At 45.2% G+C, this 19,319-nt stretch overlaps 1 long non-coding RNA gene across 3 annotated transcripts; it reads left to right on the plus strand.

The window, feature by feature from the left end:
* Positions 1–2,369: 2,369 nt before the first annotated feature.
* Positions 2,370–15,962, plus strand: LOC102555545 (uncharacterized). Of its 3 annotated transcripts, XR_015687012.1 has the most exons (6): positions 2,370–2,580; positions 7,087–7,201; positions 12,737–12,857; positions 13,963–14,017; positions 14,434–14,529; positions 15,431–15,962. It is a non-coding gene; the product is annotated as an uncharacterized LOC102555545 (long non-coding RNA). The 3 variants fall into 3 exon arrangements; XR_015687011.1 differs by lacking the exon at positions 13,963–14,017; XR_015687013.1 differs by lacking the exons at positions 2,370–2,580; positions 7,087–7,201; positions 13,963–14,017 and adding an exon at positions 9,097–9,350.
* Positions 15,963–19,319: the final 3,357 nt, after the last annotated feature.

Below are 19,319 nucleotides of genomic sequence, written 5' to 3' on the forward strand. Positions count from 1 at the left end.
ATTAATGTGAAGAGAGAGAACTGATCCTGAACTGATCCTGAAAAGTTGCTCTCTCCGGGCTGGAGTGAAAGCTCAGCAGTTCAGAGTGCTCGCAGCTCTTGCAGAGGACCCTGGTTCAGTTCCTAGCACTCCCATCAGGTGGCTCCCAACCACCTGAAACTCCAGTGCCAGGGATCTGATGCCCTCTTCTGGTCCCTGTGGGCACTGCATGCATGCGGGGCATATACTGACAAGGAGGCACACATCGAAACACATAAATAAGAACACATTTTAAAGCTTGTCTATGGTGACGCTCACTTTTAATTCCAGCACTCCGGAGGAAGGGGCAGGCAGATCTCTGAGTTCGAGGCCAGCCTGGTCCAGAGAGTGAATTCCAGGACAGCCAGGGCTACACAGAGAAACCATGTTTCGAAAAACAAAAACAAAAACAAAAACAAAAACAAAACAAAACAAAACAAAAAACAAAAAACAACAACAACAACAAAAAAGGAACACACACACACACACACACACACAATGTAAAAGTTGTTCTCTGACCTTACCTGTTATGGTATGCACAAGTGTATGAGTATGTATGCACCCCAACACCTTCACCATGCTAATAATAATGGTAATAATAATAACAACAAAATAATAATCCTAAAAGAGTACTTCCTACCACTCAGTCCTCTCTGCCCTCTTCTCTTCCTCCCTTGGATGCTGTCTTTTGATGTGTGAAGTTTTTAAATCTCGAGTTGTAATCTATGTTTCCCTTCATTGCTTATTCTTTTGGTGGTGCACTTAGGAAACTTTTGCCTAAGCTAAGGTCATGGAGGTTGCCACCCGTTTCCTTCTAATGGCTTTGTGCTTTAATTCTTGTATTTCACTTCTGTGCACTTGTCTCAGAACCCTGAGTCAGAAGAAAACCACTCTTTTCACACTGAGGCGTCTTGGTAACCCTCGAAGACAACAGTTGACCTATGGCTTGATTTCTGGACTCTCATTCCATTAATCTATGTCCATCTCTATGTCGGCCCCACAGTTTTGATTCTGGTAGTTTTATAGTAAGTTTTGACATCAAGAAATATAAACTGGGGGTGGCACTGCCTGCCTATGTAATCTCAGCATTAAGGAGGCAGAGGCAGGAGGATTACTTTAAGTAAAAATTCAGCCTGTGCTGCATAGTGAGACCTGTCTCAAAAGAGAAGAGAAAAGAAACTGGAAAGTATGAGTTAGTGGTTTTTGTTCTTTTCCGAAATAACGTTTTGTTCAAACATGAATTTGTTTTTTCATTTTGTGTGTGGTGTGGGTGGGCACACATGTGGAGGTCAGAGGATGATTTATGGAAGTTGATGTTTTCCTTCCACCATTGTGGGTCCCAGGGATTAAATTCAGGTTGTCAGGCTTGGTGGCAAAAGTCTTTATTTGCTGAACCATCTTTCTGGCCTCTCCAAAATAATGTTGGCTATTGTGTGCCTCTTGGATTTTAGGATCAGTTTCATTTCTGTGAAAAGGGGCAATTGGATTTTTATAGGCGTTGCCTTGGACCTACAGGTGGGACAGAGTTACCACGGTAACACGATCAGGATTTCCAACCCATGAACACCAACTCTGCTGACTTAATTAGTACTTGTTTTGTGACTTTTCACTGTAGAGGTCTTACAATTTACTTGGTGAGTTTCTTGATAAGTTTTTAATATTTCTGATGCTATTGTAAAGGGAATTTTCCCCCCTAGTTTTATCTCGTTTTTGTTTGTTTGTTTGTTTTTGCTTTGTTTTGTTTTGTTTTGAGACAGGGTTTCTTTATGTAACAGAGCCCTGCCTGTCCTTGAACTCGCTTTGTAGACCAGGCTGACTTTGAACTCACAGAGATCTGCCTGCCTCTGCCTCCCCGGTGTTGGGATTAAAGATCTGCACCACTGTGCCTAGTTCCTTAGCTTTAATTAATTAATTCATTAAAAACAGTGTCTCGTGTATTCCAGGATGACCTCAAATTGATTTTGTAGCTAAGAATGACCTTGGACACCTGCTCTCCTGTGTCCTCCTAAGCACTAAGGCTATGGTGTGACACTACGTCCAGCTAATTTCAAGTCATCGTTGCCTGTGTGGCATATTTATCGATAGACAGGGCCTCCGGTAGTTCCAGCTAGCCTCAGCCTGACTGTATAGTGGAAGCCAATCTTGAGTTCCTTGCGTCTCTCTCCCAAGTGCCGAGGTGACAGGTGAGTGGCACAGTGTCTGGCTGCATGCTGACTTTTGAAGAAGGCAGCTGTTTTCTCTGCAGGGCAGGAAGATGGCAGCAGGGCCTGTGGGTGTGTTGCTATGACACCCGTGTGCTGCTGCTGTCACCTAACTTCTCTGAAGTCATAGATGGCAAGTTTAGATTCTGTGACACAAAGGGAAGCGTGTCTAAAGGGAAGCGGTGTCTTACTAATTGTTCCCACGCCACCTTCACTTCTGGGAAAGTTTGCGCAGAGGTGTAATTTCAGGTCTACAGAGCTCTCATTCCTTCTAGATGCTGCCCCTGACCCTTCATTCCCGTAGGATTTTGGCTAGCCCCTTCCGAAGGAACAGGAACTCTCACAGGGGACACAGGCTAAGGTGATGTTTCTTTTCTCTTTTTTCTTTCTTAACTTTATTTTTTTTGAGGTAGCCTAGGCTGACCTCAAACTCAGTATGTTGAGCTGAGGATGGCCCAAGAGCTGACACTTCAGGTTGTATGCTACGGTGCTCGGCTACTGTCTTATTTTGGGTTATCAGCCTTTTTGTATGTACTTACACTATCTGAAGTTCATGATTTGCTCATGTCAAAACTGGATAACCGACTCTTCTCTTTTACTCCAAGTTAGATCAGAATGGGCATTTTCATGAGTCTATTGCCTGTGAAGAAGGTTTGTAAATGTTAGACACTCGGTCCCCAGCTCCGAAAAAAAGAACCAAAAAAAAAAAAAAATGTTAGACACAGGAAAGGCGTAGCCAGAGGAGGCTAGGCTCGTGGTAGTCCCTAGGAAAGAACCAAGGGTCAGTCAGATGGCAAAGACCTGAAGAGGTAAATGTCTGTTTGCCCTCTGCTGCTTCAGTTGTTAGCCGGGCTAGCCGCTCAAGGGCTGTGAGTGAGTCTGTCTCCACCCTAACGCGGGTGTAGGCTGGGGAGGATGGATGGATCGCTGCTGATGCTTACCTCCCAGGGAGCACGTGACCCACAGTGCCAGGTAATGAGTTGCACACCGAGCAGTGCTGGTAAATGTGTCCTGGAATGAGTCAGTCACCAGCCCTCTCCGACAGGGGTGAGAAGTCAGGGTTCCTGAGGCAGAGCCGAACTCAGAATGTAAGGCAAAGAGTAAAGCAACCGGGAGGTTAGGGCAGGGGACGGGCAGGTGGAACAGGGCATCACCGTCCTAGGGTTCCGAGTGGGAAAGTGGGGACTTCAGGATCAGCCGTGTGGAGACCAATGGGGCGGAGGCGTGACTAACACATTTCTAGGCTAAAGGACGTGGCAGACTGGCAAGGGACTAGAATAAGAGATGATGAGAGTTTCTGCGTGTTTTCTGATCCTTTTTATTTTTAAGACAAGGTCTCTCAGTGTGGTAGTGACTTAGTACTTACCGCCCAGGCTCACTGGTCGGTCTCCTTACTCTCCTGCCTCCTCCTCCCAAGCGCTGAGAATACAGATTCATGACACCACGCCCAGTTGCTTGTATAGTTTGGGATTAGAGAGTACAGAAACATGGTCTGTGAGTAATTACTGACATTGTAGACAAATCATAGAATGTTAACCAATGAAACGTTCTACTGTCCCGTATGCCTTTTAAGTCCAAGTTACGCATTTTGCTATTCTGCTATGAAGCTCTCCGGTCGTATGAACTGGGGATTCGGACCCAGGCCTCACGCGGTGTGTAACACCTTACATACCCACTGAGCCATTTCTGCGGACCCGTCTTTCTTTTCTTTCTTGTTTGAGACAGCGTCTCTCGGTGTAGCCCTGATTGGCTCCACGACGTGCCACTCGGCTTCCTTCCCATTCGTCCTTTTAAAATTAAAATTTTATTAACTCAACTTGAATGGTTTAAACGCTATTATAAATATAGTCCATTGGAGTCTCTTAAATATTTTAAATTGCTCATCCAAATTTAACATCAAATATATTCGATTTTTCTTTTTAAGCATTTAGATGCATGACAGGGCAGTATCTTTTTAGACCTAGTCTTGCAATGTAGCCAAGGTTAGCCTCTACTTACTGGGCAGCTTAGGCTGTCTTTGAACACTTGATCTTCCTACATCAGTCTCCTGAATGCTGGTATTATAACATTGGTACATTACATTGGTCAGAACATCTAACTCTAGTGAGAAAAAACTCCCTAACTACTTAAACACTTCTTGTAAGTCTAACAAAGATTTACATGTAGTCATCATGATTCCTGGAAACATTGTAATTGTTTACAGTCAGCATGTAAACATCTCCAACCTAGAATCGCTGTTCTAGTTAGTGTTGATATGGTTAGCAGGCCTTTAATCCCAGCAGCACTCAGGAGGCAGAGGCAGTCAAATCACTGAGTTCTAGGCCAGCCAAGGAGTGAGTTTCAGGACAGCTAGGCCTACACAGAAAACCCTGTCTCGAAAAACCAAACCATCCAACCAACAAACAAAAACAAAACAAAAAAGTAGATGGGTTCTGGTCCCCAGAGACCACTAGCTCCCCCAAATCCTAGTTGCTGTATTCCAATTGTGTAATTTTCTAAATAAAAACCTGTTTTGAGCTGCTTAAAAGGACCCCTGGGCTCTGCCCTCCCCCAACAAAAACCCACCCTAAGAACCCCGGCCTAGAGTCTAGGCTAAAAAAGACCAGAAGAAATCAAGTAGGGTCCTGGCCAGTTCTTTTGTGTGCATTGCAGACAGCACGGACAGGCATCTTTAGACCATCTGTGATGGACACCATGACCAAAAGTAGATTAGGGAGGAAAGGGTTTATTTGACTTCTGTATTCCACTCCATCACTGAAGGAAGGCAAGACAGGAACCCAAGCAGGGCAGGATCTTGGAAGTGAGAGAAGATGCAGGGCCACGGAGGGGTGCTGCTTACTGGCTTGCTCAGCCTGCTTTCTTACAGAACCCAAAACACCAGCCTAGGATGGCAACACCCACAATGGGCGGGGTCCTCCCATCAATCAGTAATTGGGGGGACTGGGCAGGGCACAGAAAGAAAATGTCTTCCATCTGGATTTTTTATTTTTTAATTTTATGTATGTGACTACACTATCTTCAGACACAGCAGAAGAGGGCATCCGATCCCATTGCAGATGGTTGTGAGCCACCATGTGGTTGCTGGGAGTTGAGCTCAGGACCTCAGGAAGATAAGTCAGTGCTCTTAACCGCTGAGCCATCCCTCCAGACCTTACAGCTGGATCTTATGGAGTCATTTTCCAAATTGTGTCTCCATTTTCACCTCTAATTTTAGTAATTAGTATCTTCATTCTCCATCTAAAAAAATAAATTTGGCCAAAGGTTTGTTAAACAGATCGATTTTTCTCAAAGAATCATTGATACTTTGTTATTTCCGGTTTGTTTACTTCTGTCTTGTTTATTTTGCCCTGACTTCAGTGATTTTTCTCCTGTCTACTCTTTGCAGGCATAGTTCCTTTTTGGTTTTCTCGAACTTTCAAAGGTGTCATTGAGTTATTAAAATGACATCACTGGGGCTGGAGATGTGGCTCAGAGGTTAAGAGCACTGACTGCTCTTCCGGGGTCCTGAGTCCAAATCCCGGCAACCACATGGTGGCTCACAACCATCTGTAATGGGATCTGATGCCCTCTTCTGGTGCATCTGAAGATATATAGTAAATTAGTCTTTAAAAAAGAAAATGGGGTTGGGGATTTAGCTCAGCAGTAGAGCGCTTGCCTAGCAAGCGCAAGGCCCTGGGTTCGGTCCCCAGCTCCGGAAAAAAAAAAAAATGACAGCACAACAGTGTCTTGATGAAGCACTTCTCTCTGTGGACACGCCTCTTAGAACTGCTTTCACGGTGCCACGTACAATTGAGGTTTCTTTGTTTTCATTCATTCTGCTCAGCCTGGTTTTACCTTTCCCCCTGACTTTTGCCCTCATGCAGTTTCCTTTCAACCGGACTCCATGAGTTTGCACACTTTTTCTCTGTATGTGTTTACTGGTACCCCACTTTCATCCATGACACACAGGCAGGGCGCAGGGCATTATTTTTTTTTTCCGGAGCTGGGGACCGAACCCAGGCCCTTGAGCTTTCTAGGCAAGCGCTCTACCACTGAACTAAATCCCCAACCCCCACAGGGCATTATTTTAAAGTTCTTATACCTGTCGAGACTTGATTTGCGTCCTAAGATGTGGTTAATTTTGAAGAAACTATCGGATGCTGAGACGATAGCAAACTCTTTTTTTTTTCTTTTTTTTTTCTTTTTTTGGAGCTGGGGACCAAACCCAGGGCCTTGCATTTGCTAGGCAAGCGCTCTACCACTGAGCTAAATCTCCAACCCAATAGCAAACTCTTTAGTGTTTATGTGGAATGTTCTATAGATGTCTGTTAAGTCCGTTTGAGTTATGGAATTATTTAACTTCAGTATCTCTCTGTTTAGTTTTTTGCCTGGAGATAACAGGTCTAATGGCAGAAGCTGGTAATTCCGTTTACGCTTGCTATGTTAGGGTGATAGATTATCTTGGCTACAGTCCTGTTTCTTCTATTTAACTGGATGTCGTTTTGATGCATACTGTTTAAATTTTTAACATATTCTTGGTGTGTTTTTTCTTTAATGAGCACGTTGGGTCCTTTCCTATCTTTTCTAATTAGTTGTGGTTTGATGTCTAATTAGCCAGATATTAAAATAGCTTGCTTCCTGGTTGCGTTTGTGGAGAGTATTTTTCCCATCTTTTTTTTCTTTTCTTTTTTTTTTTTTTTTTTTGGTTCTTTTTTTTGGAGCTGGGGACCAAACCCAGGGCCTTGCACTTCCTAGGCAAGCGCTCTACCACTGAGCTAAATCCCCAATTCCCCATCTTTTTATCCTATGTGAGGTGTATTTCTTGGATGCAGCAGAAAGATGGAGCCTGTGTTTCAATGCAGTCTTTGTTTTTTATTCTGGAATTTAGACGCTGTGGAGGAATGCTGCTCACTGACTCGCTCTCGTGACTTGCTCGGCCTGCTTCCTTACAGAACCCAGGACCACCAGCCCATGGATCCTGTTTTACAATGGATTGTGTCAAGGTGACATAAAACTAGCCAGCACAATCACTAATAGAAAGGATTCTATCTTGAAAATTATACATTTTAAAAGCTCAGCCAGGGGGCTGGGGATTTAGCTCAGTGGTAGAGCGCTTACCTAGGAAGCGCAAGGCCCTGGGTTCGGTCCCCAGCTCCGGGGAAAAAAAAAAAAAAAAAAAAAAAAAAAAAAAAAAAAAAAAAAAAAAAGCTCAGCCAGGCAAATCTATAGCTCTCCAGGTCAAATCCTTTATATAAAGCCTTCGCAGACGCGTTAATAAACATACCACTTGTTCCCGTGAATGAGAGTCGGAGTCTAGCAGGAGTTGTTTCACTTCTGAAGCTCGTTTTAGAGCCTATGTAATCTCCCAAGGGGCCCAGGAGGGCTGAAACCTCTGCTTGTGTCTGTGCTGACCCTGAGGATCACTGTGGGTCAGGGGAGGAGAAACGCTTGCGGGGTGTGAAGTGGAGAAAATCAAGAACCAGTTGTAACCTGTTCCTCAGCACCTCCAACTCTGATAAGGCAAGTTGTCTGTGGAGGGCCCAGCCCTCTTTACCGGAGAACTACTCGCACAGTGGCCCAGGAGTTTTTGAGGGAAGGCAATGTGACTGGGCCTGGGAGAGATACAGGTCTGGCTTGCGTGTGCTTCATGCAGCTATGATCAGGCAGTGGTCAGTGAGAAGGAACTCAGCAACATCTGTACCACTGGCCTTCGGAGCACTGGTTCCATCCTGTTTTCTACCTCCCAAGGCTTCTGCGCGTCTCTTGTGGCCAGCCCTAACCCAGAACCATAAAAGGAAATTGGAGAAAATATGCTCTTTACTGAGATGGTACAAAGCTAACAAGAGGGGTGGGTTTTTTTTCCTCCAGTGTTAGAGAATCTCTGTCCACTAAGAACACAGAGCCTGGGTGCTCTCCTTGTCAGAGGTGTGAGGCCTCAGTCCCAGACTTGGACCCATGTGTGTCTATGTGAGTGGCTTAGTGTCTATTGCTGTGATAAAACACCACAGCCAAAATCAACTTGGGGAGGAAAGGGTTCATTTCAGCTTCCAATTCTATAAATCCATCACAGAGGGAAGTCCAGGCAGGAACTCAAAGCAGGGACCTGCAGGCGACAACTGAAGCAGAGACCGTGTTTATTGACCAGCTCCGTAAGGCTCGCTCTTAGTGCTTTCTTATACAATTTAGGACCTTATGCGCTGGGATGACAGACCCAGGGAGCTGGGTCTGCCCACATCGCCATTAATCAAGATAATACTCCACAGATCTGCCTACAGACCAACCTTATGGAGGCTTTTTTTCCCAAGTAAGATTCCCTCTTCCCATATATGCCTGGGCTTGTGTCAGTTTGACAAAACCCAACGGGCACAGTGAGTCTTGAAAATTTAGCACATAGACCTCCTTGAGGCTTTAAACTGCACCCAACAGCATTTACTAGTTCGCACTCACGATGATGAGCTTAGATCTGCTGGTGTCTCCTCTCCTGGGTACCCGCAAACGCTGAAATTATGCTAATGACCCCGAGTCTGGGACAGAACTTGCGGGGAGTTCTAGAACATCCCTGGGAATGGAGACTGAGTCTGTTCACCCAGGACCAGGAGCCGACACATCCGGGGTGGAGATGCTCCCCAGGAAGGAGGGAAGCCTGTGGCGACAACGTCTGTTTAAGAGGAACAGGGGCCTTGTGGGTCAGTTGCATAAGCTGGAGCTTCAAGCTCTGCTCCGCTTGGCACGGAGCCTCGCTTTACAGACACTCCTCTTCCACGGGATTTGAATGGACGCAGGAGGTAGCACGTCCCTGTTGCCTGGGCTTCGGGTGCCCTCTTGTGGCGGAATATTGGTTTTGGGATTTTTCACAGTTTCTCCTTCCGGGGATCTCTGGAATCCTACTGTCTTCACTGTCATTAGCGGTCTAACTCTACGGAACTCAGTCCTCAGAACCAGGTCTCTCAGGGCTTGGCTTTGTCTGCAGGCTGGTCAAAATCCGTGGGGTAGAGGGACGTCCCTAACAGCGAGGAAAGGCCACCGATGGGAGCAGAGCGCTTGGTCTAAAGATGCTTGTCTGTGCTGTCTGCAATACACACAAAAGAACTGGCCGGGGCCCTACTTGATTTCTTCTGGTCTCTTCTAGACTCTAGGCCAAGGGTTCTTAGGGTAAGTTCTTGTTGGGTGAGGGCAGAGGTCAAGGGTCTCTTTGAGCAGTTTAAGACGGATGTTGGGGTTTTTATTTAGAAAATTACAGGTTGGGGATTTGGCTCAGTGGTAGAGCGCTTGCCTAGCAAGCGCAAGGCCCTGGGTTCGGTCCCCAGCTCCGAAAAAAAAAAAAAAAAGGAAGAAAAAAAAAAAAAAGAAAATTACACAATTGGAATACAGCAAGTAGGATTTGGGGGAGCTAGTGGTCTCTGGGGACCAGAACCCATATGTTTTTGTTGGTTGGTTTTGTTTTGTTTTTTGAGACAGGGTTTTCTTTGTAGTCCTGGCTGTCCTGAAACTCACTCCAGGCTGGCCTAGAACTCAGTGATCTGACTGTCTCTGCCTCCTGAGTGCTGGGATTAAAGGCCTGCAGCCACCACCACCCGACTACAAACCCATTCGTTTTGACATCTCTCGTTCTCTGCTCCTGTCAGTTCCCAGTGTCTGATGCTCTCTGAGGTGGATCAGACATGTTTCACGTTGAGCAGTTTAAGACGGATGTTGGGGTTTTTATTTAGAAAATAGAGAGGGAGGAAGAACACAGGGCTCAGTTTCTTCTCACGAGATACGCAGCATCCCACAGAGACGTGTAGAGGGCCCTATGTTGAGAAAAAGATGTTCCTTTTATGAAAATGCCCAAGAAAGACAAAGACAAGTGCTTTATAATTTTAAGGTAGAGATTGTCTCCACACTGCCGGGTTTGAGGGGTCTGACTGAGATGAAAGGATCCCCCAAGGCAGAGCCTCTTAAACTCCATTTTGGAGGCTCTGGGATGGCTTGAAACGCCAGTGACAGTTGTCAGAGGCAAACATCTCATGTCTTCTCACCAGCCATGGGACTTGCTTCCAGCAGAAAACAGAAAACGTAACAAACAGATTGATCTGTGTCCCTTTAACACACCTTCAAAGGGACTTCCTGGGCTGGAGAATTGGCTTAGTGATTAAGAGCACTGGCTGCTCTTTTCAGAGGACTGGGGTTTGATTCCCAGCAACCACATGTAAGTTCACCACTGTCTGTAACCCCAGTTCCAGGAAATTCGATATCCTCATGCAGACAGACATGCAGGTAAGACAGCAAAACACATAAAACAAAAATAAAAAACAAATTACTAAAGGGATTTCCTTTTGGTTAAGTACTATTCAAGAACTCAACAAATGCTTATGTAATAAATATTGAAAAGGAGATTTTTAGAGTTGGAGGCCTTTACTCTGTTACCTCTTGTTTTCAGGAAAGCAACACGAAGACTAGAGAGTTAGACATCATTCATTCATTCATTCATTCATTCATTCAAGTTTTGTCATCATTTACTGTATGTGAGGAACTAGGGTTTGTATGTGAAATCAGAGGAAGAGGAGGAGGAGGAAGAGGAAGAAGAGGAGAAAGGTAGAAGAGGAGGTGGAGAGGAGGAGGAAGAGGAAGAGGGGAGGAGGAAGAAGATGAGGAGGAGGAAAATAGGAGGGAGAGGAGGAGGAGGAGGAAGAGGAGGAGGAGGAAAATAGGAGGGAGAGGAAGAGGAAGAGGAGGAAGAGGAGGAGGAGGAGGAGGAGGAGGAGGAAGAAGAAGAAGAAGAAGAAGAAGAAGAAGAAGAAGAAGAAGAAGAAGAAGAAGAAGAAGTCAATGTAGTTTGCAGTAACAGAGAATAACCAGAATGTGTATACAGATAACTGTTTAAACAGAAACTCTTCAGAAAGCAGACAAACCAAGGTATCTGCTAGGGAAACTTTTGTTTTGTGTTTTTCAAGACAGGGTCTCTATTGTAGCCCAGGCTGGCCTCAAACTCAAAGCAATCTTTGTGCCTCTCTTCTGTGTGCTGGGATCACAAGTGTGTGCCACCATGCTTGACTGTTGTATTTGAAGGTGACTTCCCACGGGTGGTGGCAGTGAGCTGTGGCTTGGTGGATGAGTCTGGGTTTACTATGTTTGCTATGTAAGTGGTACTCAGGCTGGGCAATGCAGAAGCTACTGGGCCAAAGGTAGGAATGGATATCAGATCCAACACTGGTAATTCTGGCATCTGGGAGGCCGAGGCAGGAAGAGTCCTACAAGCTTGAGGTCAACCTGGGCTACATATAATGAGTTCCAGGATAGCCTGGGCTTCAGAATGAGACCATGTTTCAAAAGCAAAACAAGGGGGATAGATAGATAGATAGATAGATAGATAGATAAGAGATAGATAGATTAGAGATAGATAGATAGATTAGAGATAGATGGATAGATAGATTAAAGATAGATAGATATAGATATAGATAGATAGATTAGAGATATATTAGAGATAGATAGATAGATAGACGGATAGATAGATAGATTAGAGATAGATAGGTGGATAGATGGATAGATAGATAGATTAGAGATAGATGGATAGATAGATGGATAGATAGATTAGAGATAGATAGATGGATAGATAGATGGATAGATGGATAGATAGATAGAGATAGATAGATAGATTAGAGATAGATAGATATAGATATAGATAGATAGATTAGAGATAGATAGATTAGAGATAGATAGATAGATAGATAGATAGATAGATAGATAGATAGATAGGAGATAGTCCTGTCTAACAAAAGTTGTGGCATCGTTTCCTGGTTTGCTAGTTCTGAGATGTGAGAAATTTCACGGGACTACAGCGAATAAGAAGCATCTTAAGAACCCTTAGTTCTGGGGCTGGGGATTTAGCTCAGTGGTAGAGCGCTTACCTAGGAAGCGCAAGGCCCTGGGTTCGGTCCCCAGCTCCGAAAAAATGAACCAAAAAAAAAAAAAAAGAACCCTCCCTTAGTTCTGGGGACAGAGTGGAAGCTGATGAGTCTGGAATAGATAGGTTGGTCCATGTCCTGCAGGGCTTTAAAAACTTTGTTTTTAATTTTTATTTTTAACAGCTGTAGCACAACGTTAAGAATGAAACCTGGGTCCCTCCTTCTGGGCTCTTACTGCTTCTACAGAACCTTGAGCCTAGGGGCTGAGTGTTGGGAGACACGGTCGGGCACACACTGTCCTCCTGGTGGGTTTACAGGATAGAATAAGGTCAGCACACACACAGAGTAGAGCAGAATGTGGAGAGGAACCAAACCGAGGGGAAGCTCATAGAGCGCACACTCTCAACCCAGAGGCAGTTTGCCTAAGCCATGTGCCCTAAGCCAGGACTTAAGGTAATCAGGCGTGTGTGGGTTCAGAGCTGGTGTCCTCATAGGGCCAATGCTTTAAAAATGCTTCAGTTCAATGATTTCACTTCTGTCCTACACTGGTGACCCACCAGGGTCCCTCACTAGAAAGACTGGCTGTGATTTTCCCAAAGGGCCATCTTGAATGCTGAGTAGCCTTTCCTAGGGAGACTTTCTTTTCATCTCCAGTGTGGCACTCCGTCAGACAGTGACAGACCAAAGGGACGCTCCTCCTGCCTCACTTGGTGGACTGATGAGTGTTCTGGGGCTACCTGCAGGAGCATGACCAAGGAGTCACCCATAGAGTGTGGTAAGGAGTTACAAGCTCATGGCTGAGGGGTTCCTTACAGGAGTGCTGGTGGGGTAGACATGAACATTTGAGTCTGGCAGTTGTTCCTCTCCTACAGCAAAGAAATGTTTATATTCCTTTCCTCTCCCCTTACTTCTTAAATCAAATACTTTTTTGAGAATTTCCAGCTTTAATATACTCACCCCTTCCCTAGCTCCTCCAAGATCCATTCCCCCTACCTACCCGACCCTGTTTCCTCTCACCCGCTTCCACTTACCCATCGAGGCCAATCTGTCTGGCCTTCCATGGGAGGAAGATCAGCTTAGCAATAGTCTTTGCTAACTAAAGGAAACGGACTTTCTCAGTCTCAGCAGCTATTCACTGTGGAGCTACCCACAGTTAGGAATGATTTAACGAGGCTCGAGCATGCTCGGGACTTACGCATGCTGACAACTGCTGTGAGTTCACATGTGCAGCTGTACTGTTGCATGGGGTGGGGTGGGGGGACAACAGTTTCTTTGTACTCGAGTACCACCTCTGGCTGTTCTCTTCCCACCCCTCCAGCAATTGTAGACGAGGGGGATGGTGTTTCTTTTCAGGCTGAGCATTCCAGTCTTTTTTTTTTTTTTCTTTTTTTCGGAGCTGGGGACCAAACCCAGGGCCTTGCGCTTGCTAGGCAAGCGCTCTACCACTGAGCTAAATCCCCAACCCCTGAGCATTCCAGTCTTATTCTCTGTGCTCGGCCGGTTGTGGGCCTGTGTTAATCACCATCTACAGCAAATGGAAGCCTCGAGGGTGAGAGTTGGGGGATGCATTAATCTAGGATACGATCTAAGTCATCAGGATCAGTTTAAAGGCGTGCCCGTTTAGCAGAATAACAGGAGGAAGTTCTCTTCTAGAGCCTAGGACCTGTCTAACCACAGATTCTTAGCCCAGCACACGATACCAGATATGGGTTTTTTAATTAGGCAGCAGGGCTTAAATCCACAGAGAAAGTGATTGGCTGCACCCAGATCATGCCACTGTCGCTCAGGCATGCATGTCTTGTCAGGCATGTTTTGTCATTACTGTAACCTGCAGGGTTCACAGCTGGATAAGAGTAACGATTACTTTTCTCCTCTGTTAGCACACACAGCTCTCTCCGACATTACAAAAGCTTCCGGTGGGGATGAACCTTCCAGGTCAGCATCGGCTTAGTAGTGTCATATCCTTTGACTCACATATGTAGTGTCTTCAGCAATAGGCCCTTACTGTCAAGTTCTAGACGGTAAGCGGCAGCATAACCTGTGATAATTGGAGTCTCCTTTCTCATCCTTACTTTTGCCTTATTCCTTTAAACTTTCCAAACATACTCATTTTTTAAAAAGATTTATTTATTTATTTATTTGTTTATTTATTTGTTTATTTATTATATATAAGCACACTGTCGCTGTCTTCAGACACACCAGAAGAGGGCATCAGATCCCATTACAGATGGTTGTGAGCCACCATGTGGTTGCTGGGATTTGAACTCAGGACCTCTGGAAGAGCAGTCAGTGCTCTTAACCGCTGAGCCATCTCTTGAGCCCCTCAAAAAAATCTTTTTTTAAAAAAATAGGATCTCGAGTCCAGGCTGGCCGGAGACTTCCTATAAAGCTGAGGATGACTTGAACTGGATCTTTCTGTCTCTACTTTCCGAGGTCTGGGAGCACAGGTGAGCACCGCCACACTTGGTTTACGCAGTGCTAGGATCATATCCAGTGCCTTGTGCGTTCTAGACAAGCATTCTACCAACTGAGGTACATCCCACCGCTTGCAATACTCTGCTGTTCTAGTAAACAACACAGAGCTAAGACGGACGAATATACGGAATTTATCCTTTTCTAGTGAAATGTGAAGTCTTATGGAAAAGTAGTACGAAAATACAAGTATTAATGAATTAAAGGCATTAATTCATGGTATCAATTCATACTTCTTGGTATTTCTTTGTTACTTTTATATTCTTTAACAAAAATATCTATATATTTTATAACAATATATAACATTTATATACTTTTAAAAGCTATAAATACATTTTAATAATTTTTTAAAAATACATAACTATAAATGCATTTTAAAAGATTTACTTAATGTTGCTAGGCATGGTGGTGCATTTAAGCCCAGTACTCAGGAAGCAAGAGGCAGGCAGATCTCTGAGTTTGAGGCCATCCTGGTCCACACAGTGACTTCCAGGACAGCCAGAGCTACCTGTCACAGCCAGACCTTCTCTTTAAAAAATTACTTAATGTTTGTGTGTGTGTGTTAAATATTTTGTTTACATATATGGATTATATGCTACATGTGCCAGAGGAGGTTAAAGAAGGCATCAGGTCCCCTGGACCTGGAGCTATGGCTTCCTAGAGCCATGTGGATGCTGAGGATTGGAGCTGGGTCCTCTGTAAGAGCAACCGGTGCTCTCAACTGCTGAGCCGTCTCTCCAGCTTGCTAAAATGTATTGTATCAGAGACTGGCCTAATTAAGATTGTTAGCTAAATTAACACTGATAGCAACATCATAATTACATTCTGAATAATTGCGTTCTGAAGTAACATTCTTTTTGCCTCTGAATCTCCCAGTTTGTGCTTTTGTTGATGTCAGAATAAGTCTCGGGCTGGGAGTGAATCGCACGGATTTAAACCTGGCACTGAAGTCCTAGTGACGATTTTCGGAGGTGCCTCTGGCAAAGGAAAATGACCCCCCTTCTCCAGCTGATGCTGACGTTGCGTTGGGTGACATTGTCAGCTTGATGGACCCGTGGAAGCAGATCTCTGGGCACATCTGTGAGGGATATCTAGATGTGTTTAAAACTGAGATGGAAAGACCGACTGACCTTAAATGTGGACAGTATCATTATAGACTGGGGTCCATGACTGAATAAAAAGGAGGAAGAGAGAGAGGCTAAAAGATGGTTTGGCAGTGAGGTGTGTGGCCCTTCAGGAGACCTGGGTTTGATCCCCACTGCTGGCATCAAGCAGGTCACAGCCTCCTGTACCTTGAACTCCAGGAGCTCTGATGCCTCCTGGTCTCCTCGGGCACCCACACATATGGGCATATACCCCCCATTCCCCCACATGCATAATACAATTAAAAATAAATCTTTTAAAAATTTGTGTACTTATGAGTGCTCCACTGCATATACATCTGCAGGACAGAAGAGGGCACCAGACCCCTTATGACAGTTGTGAGCCGCCATGTGGTTGCTGGGAACTCAACTCAGGAGCTCTGGAAGAGCAGCCAGTGCTTTTAACCGCTGAGTCATCTCTCCAACCTCCTAAAAAAAAAATCTTTAAAAACTAATTTTTAGAAAAGTAAATGAGCTGAGCACAGCATTTGACCTCTCTGCTCATGGGCTGTGAATGCAGTGAGGCCAGACACCGGCCGCCCCGCCGTGATGCCTCCAGCACTGGGGACTGCAGCTGCAACTGTGAGCCAGCTAAACCCTTCCTTCCTAAAATGGTTTTGCCAAGTGCTCTGCAGCAGCATCGCAAACTCGGGAGAGCACGGAACAGAAGACTTGGGACACTCTGAGGCATGTCACAGTTCTGTTAGCTCAAGCCATGCTCAGAATTGGGAAACCTCTTCAGCTGTGAGAGCGACGTCTGGCTTTCCTCAAGCTCACTGAATTACATGTGTCCTAAGAGTTCCTGGCATTTTTTGGCAAACAAAACTATTCAACTGCAAGCAGACAGGCCAATTATATCATTCCGACATCCCACAAAGTGGCTCCTGCACACTCTCCCCATTAACCACTCCCACCAACTACGGTTCTCCGCCATGGACATATCGTTCTTGTCTTAGAGTTCACCCCATCAGGCTCCAGAAAAATATAATTTCCTAAATCATGAAAGTACTTATTGTGACTTATCTCCATATGCTTTTTTAAAAAGATTTATTTATTTATATATGTGAATACACTATCACTGTTTTCAGACATACCAGAAGAGGGCATCGGGTCTCATTACAGATGATTGTGAGCCACCATGTGCTCACTGGGATTTGAACTGAGGACCTCTGGTAGAGCAGTCAGTGCTCTTAACCACTGAGCCATCTCTCCAGCCCCTCCATATGTTTCATTAAGCTATGTGGATCTCAACACCTAGCTGTAAGAAAGACGGCCATTTTGGATATTAATAGGGAAAGGCAGCTGCTCTAGGGGTCCCAAAAGGAGTCCTCCCTGAGTCTCTGTAGCTAGTTAGGTGCTGCTGGCTCCAGAGGAGCCTGGCGGACTCTCCTCATCAGGAGGAGTCTGGTTCTGCGAGGGCTGTGTGGTCAAAAGGACTTTGCTCTTTTCCAGCTGGTTCCATAGGCATCTCTGTGTTGCTTTTACACTCGATTTCCTCCCAGATTGTTTTCACATTGGTCCTTTGCCATTTCTGGTCCTCCTATCCATCCTCCTCCACCTGATATGGGCCTACTCAATTCACCACATTCTAGGAACCAGCCAGTCTCCAGCCCACTCTGAGCTCTGCCTCTCCCCATGAGGGTCTCACTTTTCTAATTACTTTCAGTCCCTTATCCTTCCTAGGACAGGGGCTGCCTCTGTTTATAAATCATCATTTTCATTTTTGAATTCCATCGCCATATTTATGTTCCATAGCTGATTCTACATTTTCTCAGTGATTTTTCTGATTCGGGATGTAACAGCTTTCTGTGGAGGAGAATGGAGGTGAGAGAGCCACCCACGGCAGTCACCAGAAACCCTGCCGTAAGTCACCTCTTCACATTTATCTCCATTATTTAAACTAAACTCCTATAAACCTTGTGATATTTCTTTAGTCATCAAAATTTCTTGTTATATAAAACTTTGGAAACAGGTATCTAATTCAAGCTGAGTTCTTAAAAAAAAACTCTTGGTTTTCATTAAGGTGAAAAAGAGAAAGATAAGGGAGAGAGAGAAAGGGTGGGATCAAGCTGCATGAGGGCAAATGACGCTGGGTCATTTTGGATGATGTGTGGATAGGGTAGTCCCATTGTCTCAGCTCCACAGATGGCTCCATGGAGCAAAGTGGTGCTGTGGCTAGGGAGAAGGAAGGAGTGGACACTGACTAGGTAACCACTGAGTACCTGGCCCTTAAAGGGCTCCCCTGCTCAGTGGGGAGAGGACATGTCCATTCATCCTGGGTAATACTTCTTAGGTAGGGTTCCATTGCTGTAAAGAGACACTGTGACCAAAGCAATTTACAAAGGACATTTAATTGGAACTGACTTACTGGTTCAGAGGTTCAGTCCATTATCATTGTTGTGGAATGCATGGCAGGAAGTGCTGAGTTCTACATCTTGTTCCGAAGCAAACAGAAGACTGGCTCCCTCAGCCAGCTAGAAGGAAGCTCTCAAAGCCCACCCCCATAGTGACACACTTCCTCCAACAAGGCCACACCTCCTAATAGCACCACTCCTGGGTCCAGGTATATTCAAACCACCACAACCTTCAATGAGAAAGCACACCTGTTCACCCGGAAGGGAGAACATGAGTGGTGTGTAAGCTGAAGGTGGGCAGAGCTGAGCCTTCACTGAGGGCGGCAAAACCAGAATGGAAACCAGTATGTGTACAATACACACACCTACACACGTGCACACACGCACACTCACACTCAGGCAGCCTGGAGTAGGGATCGGCTTCTTTCTTGGGAAGTCTGCAGAGGCACAAATCTGTGCTATTGAAAGAGGAAGGTGAACCTCCTGCATTCCTTTCAGATAAGCACTATGGGCTCGAGTAGAGTTGAGCCTGGGGAAGGAAAAGCAGTTTGCTTAGCAACAGCAGGAAAATGTGGAAGAATGTCTCAAACCCGGAGATGCTGGGTCTTCGGCTCTACTCAGGACTACCTGGACCCCTCACAGATGACCTGAAGAAAAGCACCAGTCATTTGGAAGATTCGTGCTTTCATATGCGTGGCTCATTTGAGCACCTAAGCATAGCTACTGGCTGACTAGGATGAGTGGCTTCATGTGGGTTTATACGGTGTGGTACTAGAACCTTCTAGACCGAGATATGGTTCTGGGTAGCCCTTGACTGAAAAAGGCCTCACTAAGAACTCTTGGTTCCTGCTGAAAGAACCTATGAAGACACTCAATTCTCAACACTTAACCCTGTACCAGGAACCTGGTAGAGGGTGACCAGACTACAGTAAGGGCCCATGTAAGGGCAGGTGGCTCTGGTTCAGCTCCAGCAGCAACACAACAGCAGGGGGAGAAAGCTAACTATGCCGGTGGAAACAAAGCTACCACACACGGAGCTTCTGAGGCCAGGGGACCCCTCCCCAGCAGCCCAATACTGGGTGAAGCCCTTTCTATGCCAGTCAACCAATACTTTATCCTAAGGTCCCTAGACAGAACTTAAAACTGAACACACAGACCTGTTTATCATTTCTTAGGGAAAAACGTATGTGTTTTCTGCAGAGAAATTACTTGGAAAAAGTAGGTATCTAGAGAGGAATTTAGTTAAAAAGTACAGCATACAAGACAGGC

The sequence above is a fragment of the Rattus norvegicus genome, chromosome 4 (genome assembly GCF_021556685.1).
Source record: "Rattus norvegicus strain SHRSP/BbbUtx chromosome 4, alternate assembly SHRSP_T2T, whole genome shotgun sequence".
Classification (NCBI taxonomy): domain Eukaryota; kingdom Metazoa; phylum Chordata; class Mammalia; order Rodentia; family Muridae; genus Rattus; species Rattus norvegicus.